Source organism: Lagopus muta, chromosome 6 (genome assembly GCF_023343835.1).
Source record: "Lagopus muta isolate bLagMut1 chromosome 6, bLagMut1 primary, whole genome shotgun sequence".
Classification (NCBI taxonomy): Eukaryota; Metazoa; Chordata; class Aves; order Galliformes; family Phasianidae; genus Lagopus; species Lagopus muta.
Genome location: NC_064438.1, coordinates 22,041,338 through 22,047,337, shown reverse-complemented (window position 1 = coordinate 22,047,337; position 6,000 = coordinate 22,041,338).

Sequence of the window (6,000 nt, the reverse complement as noted above, 5' to 3'; positions counted from 1 at the left end):
AAGCAAACTCTATGGAGAAATCAGGCTCCTTTCCACAGTGCTGGTCAACCACTGAAACAGGAGAGGCACCTGATCCCCCATCCTACCAGGCAGAGGTGGCTGCCAGCCACAGACCTTCGAGCTGCTGCAATGGGACACAGGCAATGGGACGACTCCTGCCCTGCAGCCTGTCTGTCCTGGGAAAAGTACATGTTCTCACACTTGGTACAGCTCTAACAGGAGGAAAGGCAAGAAGCTGTGATGGATATGAGAGTTTGGACTGGAAGGTTTAATTATCTCCTCTGATCTTACACCTTACAGATGTACCACTCAGTGTGTTTTCTGAAGCATCTTTCAAAGGAAACCATAGGAAATATTTCCTAGTGTCAGAAAATGATGATCTAAAGGGTGAAAATTGAAGTCAGCAAGATCTCAGTGCGCTGCAGGGACAACAAGACAATCAGATACAGAGCATCAAAGGGCTGCAATGAGGACTCTCATGGCTGCTCAGAGCTGATGGGGCGAGTAAGCAGAGCCAAAGGCAGCGATAAGGCAACAGTGAGAAAGCATGGCCAAGTTTTGAAAACAAGGATGACAGTCCAGAGGGTTGTGGGAGGCTGCTGAAGGGACAAAGAGGGAAAACATTCTTGACATAATCTTCTTACAGCTGATGGAGCTTGTGCCCATCCTGATGGGACAAGGAAGCTCCCTGCATCTGGTGGGTCCCCACCAATGATCCCTGCACAGAGGGACACATTGAGACCCTGGATGGCACCCTCGCAATAGCTGGCTGACTTGGGATTTTGGAGGTTTTCCACCCTGAAAAAGCCATTTCAGCAAAAACATTGAGGAGGTCTCATGATGCTTCAGGTAAAGTTGGAAGAGATTGTTCTTATCCAAGTGGCACCTGATTCTTCTGCTTAATTGGATATACACAAAAACATTTAACAACACAGGTTCACATGCAACACTCTGAATGCCCTGAATCAAAATGCTTTGTTGACCTGAAATGTCAGTTTTTGAAATTTCCTTGAAAAAAGGACAGAAAGTACAGCAATCTGGAACCTACTTTGTCTTCTTTCTAGGCCTCCCCACTTCTCACATATCAGAAACCGCCACTTTCTCAGCACGTTTTCTGTGCAACGTGGGTTTGTCTGATGGCAGCACCCTCAAAACAGAGAGCAGCCTGGGGACACCAAGCCCACCCCAGGTCTCTGTGCTCCCCTTCCCATCCCCAGAGCAGACCTTGCCTGAGCCTAGCTGCAGGTTAAGGCACAGTCCTTGTCATCATATCCGCCCTCCTAAAGGAGCGGGGAGGGAGCAGATCCGGTGTGTCACGCTGGGGCTGCAGTAGTGCCCTGTGCATATTCAGTGGTGCGGACAAAGGCGTTGCCCAGAGCTTTGAATTAAAAGCATGCGGGTGGGAGGTGGGATCGAACAAAGCAATCGCTGCCAAAGGCCTCGGGCTGCAGTTTATGGATTCAGATCTTGTCTGAGGGCAACACGGCCACATTTGTGCTGCTGTCAGGAGCACCGCGGGAGCTCCTCGCGATGTGGGGTGACACAAATGCTTGGATCACTTCTGCAAAATGGCATTTGCTCCTCACTGCTCACCCTGATGCCACAGCCTTGACTGTTGCCTGAAAACTGCTCATGGGCTTTGGTAAAATTCTGAGAGATTTCTTTACATGCAAATTGCTATTTTAAAAAGTGAACACGACATATTTTGACTTGCCTTGTTTGACAATATCACAGTTATTTCACTTCAATAATGTAAAACATGGTTGTCTCATTTTGTTCTGTGTGCTTTTGTATTACACTGCAATATTTCAATATCGTAGAGCACAGATGGAGCACAGACACTGCTTTAGCTCTTGTATATGTGCTTTGGCATTATCACACTGAAAATTTTATCGTTAACACAGTGAGATGTTTCACCAGCTCCAAGTCAGGACTGCATTTGTTAGGGAATTTTGAATTTTTTCTTTGAAAACACAAACTCAGCTTTTCTTTTCCCCCGTTTTCAGCAAACCCAGCCACTGAAATGTCAGATCTCCCCCAGAAGAAATGCTCTGTTTCCTACAGCTTCATTGCTTGGCCTCTGGGCAACTCTCATCTCAGTTCCCAGCAGAGGATCCTTCTGCTTCTCAAAGGACCCCTTGTGCTGGGAGTGACCTCATCGTGGCGCACACTTCAGGACTACTTCCCATTATGGTTTGTCCATGGGGTCTGAGAGAGTTACATGGCTTTCACCCCATTCCCCCCCTGTTTGCTTCCTCAGCTGGACATACTGGGCAGAGAAACATGCCACATCACACATCCTTGCCCGAAATCCTTGCTCAGAAAACCGAGTGGCGGCAGCAGGACAGAGCCAGAGCCACCTGCCGCTAACACTGCTCCATGTGCCAAATGTTTCCAGCATTTGGTGTCTGTTTCCCACGTTTCCACTCCCCTTCTCACCTGGCCTGAGCTAACTGAAGTGTCTTAGTGCCTGCGTGCCCCTGCTGGGCCAGGCGCCGGGGATACATGGAAGGATGCACAGATGGAGCTGCCCTGTAGCCCCGCAGAGGAACAGCAGGAATTAGCCAGGCTGCTGCTCATTGGGAGAAGCAAGGGCGTCCAGGTTCCCTTTGTTTGGTTTTCTGAAGAGAGTTAGTTGTGCGGCAGGCCTCCGGGCTGAACAGCACCACCGAGGGCCTCGCTCCCCTTCGCTGCATTATTACAGGAGCTGGGGACACGCCTGCAGCCTCCGACCTAACCCTGCGCCAGGACAAACCCCCACCCCGGCAGCCTTCCCGGCGGCTTCGGGCTACGCACAGCCTGCCGAAGCACCCCGCGCCTCCTCCCTTCGACCGCCGCTCTTTGTTCCCCGCAGCCCACGGGTGACCTCCGCCGGGGCGGGCGGGGGGCGGCTCGGGGGCGCGGCGGGGCCGGGGCCGCCCCGTCGGGCGGGGCGGGCGAGGGGCGCGGTAAAGCGGCGCCGCGCCGGGGGCCGGGCTCAGTCTGCGGGCAGCGCGGCGCCCGTGCTCGGCTAGTTCTGCTGATCCGCATCGCTGTGCCCATGGGGCAGCGGCTCCGGGTCCCCCCGCCAACGCCGAGACTCGCGGCAGCGCGGTGAGTAAGAGCGGATAAGGAAGGGGGCGGCGCCGGTACCGGAGCGCTGCCGGGGATGGGGAGCGCGGGTCCCACCGGGTCCGGGAGCTCGGAGCGAGCCCCAGAGCCGCGCAGGCTGGGATGCAGGAGGACGAGGAGAGCAGAGCAGCCCCGGCGATGGGGACGTCTCCGCCTGCCCGTGCGCTGTGCAACGGGAGGTGCGGGATGGGTGCCGGGGGAGGGTGGGGGAGATCCGGGGGCGCGGCTGAGCCTTGCGGGGGACGGCGACCGTGTGCCGCTCGGCGAGAGGAGAGCACGTGGGTCCCTCGGTCGGCGGAGGCTTGGGGGCGGCTTCTCCCCGCGCTGCCCGAGGGCTCGGGTCCCGCATCGCATCACCGCGTCCACCTCCGCTTACTCGTGGGGTGACGGCAGGAGCGCGGTGCCCAGGAGTGGCGGGGAGGGCTCGGTCCCAGGGAACGGTGCCTGTGATGGAGGGAGATGTACGAGCCGTGCTGCAGGATGGAACCAGGCGCGAGGGAGTGCGGGATGGGGCGCGGTAGTTCAGCACTTGGAGGCCTCTGAACCTCCCATACCCCTGCAGCGTCGCAGCTCCCCGAGCAGCTGCCCCTGAGGCAGGGCCGGCAGTCCGAGCTGCCAGCGGTTACATGGGTGCTGTGTAATCCATCTCCTCCTGGCTGGGAGGTGGAAGTGCCAGCGGTGACCAAAGCTGTGTTGACATTAGGGCCACCAGCGGTACAGCTGAGCCATGAGAAATTACAGAGTGTGCAAGAGCACTGGCTATTCTGGACTTGGCATAAATAACTTGCTCGGTAACTCTATCTGTACAAAAGCAAGGTCTGCTGAGTAATGACGTCCAGGGCCTGTGGGTGTGGAGTGTTTTTTAAAAATAAATAAATAGCAGTTATCCTTTAGACAGGGAAGTTCTTATCCTCAGAGGAAGTTATCATAGGTTTCGGTGAAAACCACAAATAAGCAAGTTCCTGAGACTGGGCACGAAGGTACCCAGCTGTTCATAGCCACGTCTTGTCCCTGGTGCACGCACAGTGTGGGAAGGATGCTGTGAGCCAGCGGTGTCCCGGTGCCTGCAACAGGGCGTGTGGGGGTTTGGTTTCTTTCAATTGTGTCCTTGTTTGTACGCTTGTGCGTAAAGAGGAGGGTGGCTCATCCCAAGCAGGAGGCTGCAGAGATGGCGTCTGTCTGTGATCTCAGGAGACACTTGTCCCTTCTGCTGGCAGAGCTGTAGCGAGGATTTATTGCGGAGAGGAGAGGACAGCAGAGCATCTCCAGAGACATGCCTGGGGGTCCATTAGATCCACAGAAGAGTAAACCAGTGAGATGCTCTATCTGAGGCTTTCTATCCATTTGGAGCTGCTGATCCAAAGGGAAATGCTCCTGTTCCCAATGAGCACTGAGTGCACAGAGAACATCTCCAGCTGCTGGTTGCTTGTCCTGCAGCACTGTAGAGGCCCAGGTTAGCAGCGGGGCTGCACTGAAAAAGGGCTGTGCCAGTTACTGGCCATATACCTCATTGGGAGCTGTTTGAAGCTCAGTTTGTTCCTTGCCATGTGTGTACCATAGCCAGTACCCAAACCTCTAATGAGGTCTGCTTGGATGCTGCCCGAACACAAAAACCACCTTGACTTGGGTGCTCACAATGTGGGCTGCACCTAGGGGATCAGGCTGTGGGAGTCTGTCCCCTGCTGCTTTGCCTTGGGTTCCAGGCCCTCCCCTGGCACAAGGGAATAAAGGCCTATGTGCAGGAGAAAGATGCTGAGATTGTTTATGTTCTGATTTTGTCCTCACGCTGGGGGAATGGCCTGGTGACCTTGGCACCACTGGGACATTATTTATAGAAAGACTTTCTGAGTTTTGTGGTTTTTTTTTTAAATGTAAGAATGTAAAAACAAGTCTTGGGAGAAAAAGACCCAATTTTTCCCCAAATATATTTGGACTTTCCCCAGACCAACAAAAGCAGAACCTCAGAGGTCACCAGGTGTTCCCTGAAGCATCATTCCCTCCCTTTTCCTGGAAAATGTGAGTTCAGTTCTGTCTGTGGGCTGGCATGAGTCCGTTCTGAGTTGGAAGGGTTCATGCACAAGATGCTAAAAGATTTTCACAGAGACAAACCCAGCTACAGCCAGAGACTGCTTTGTAGTTCAGACATGAAGGAGAATGATAAACGACCCTCTGGCCTTCTTCAGTTTCTTCTGTTTGTGAGGTTCTTTGCCATGTGCAGGGGCTAATGCCACTCCAGGCATGTCTCTGCCCATCTGTGGTGCTGCACTATGCCCAAAGAGCAGATGGAGAGCACCAGGCTATGGGATGTGCAGGGCTCTGCGGGACAGTCTCTGCATGGGGCCGTGTTGCCTCCAGTGCTCAGCTTAACCACACAGTTGATGTTCACCTGGGCAATCCCTGCCAGACCTTGGCTGGACTGTGTGCTGTATTACCCAGCTCCCTTGGTGGGATTCAAACAGGGACCCAAAGGGATGTCCAGAGCTGCAAATGATGGCAGTCAGAAAGCTGTCATCCACATTTACCCTGTGCTCATTTTCTGCTATTGGCCCAGTGGGCTCAGAAGCCCATTCAGAAAGGCTGATAGCAGGCTCTGTGGCTGCTGAGCTTCCTTGAAGTTACTGTCAGGGATTTGATTTAAGATCACCCAAGTCAAAGGCACTGAGAGAGCATGGGGAGAGCAGCCAGGAATCGATCAAACATGGTGGTTTCTTCTAGGGAGTGCCATTAGCAGCACGAGTGATGTAGCAGAGGTGCATGTGCTGGAGCACCAGGACATGCTGCCTGCAGCAGCCCAGTGTCTGAAGGGATTCTGTGCTTCACAGGGAGATGAACGCACAGCCCCTTTGCAGCTGCCTGCTGCTGCTTGCAGCAGAGAAATCCCTCCTTTTC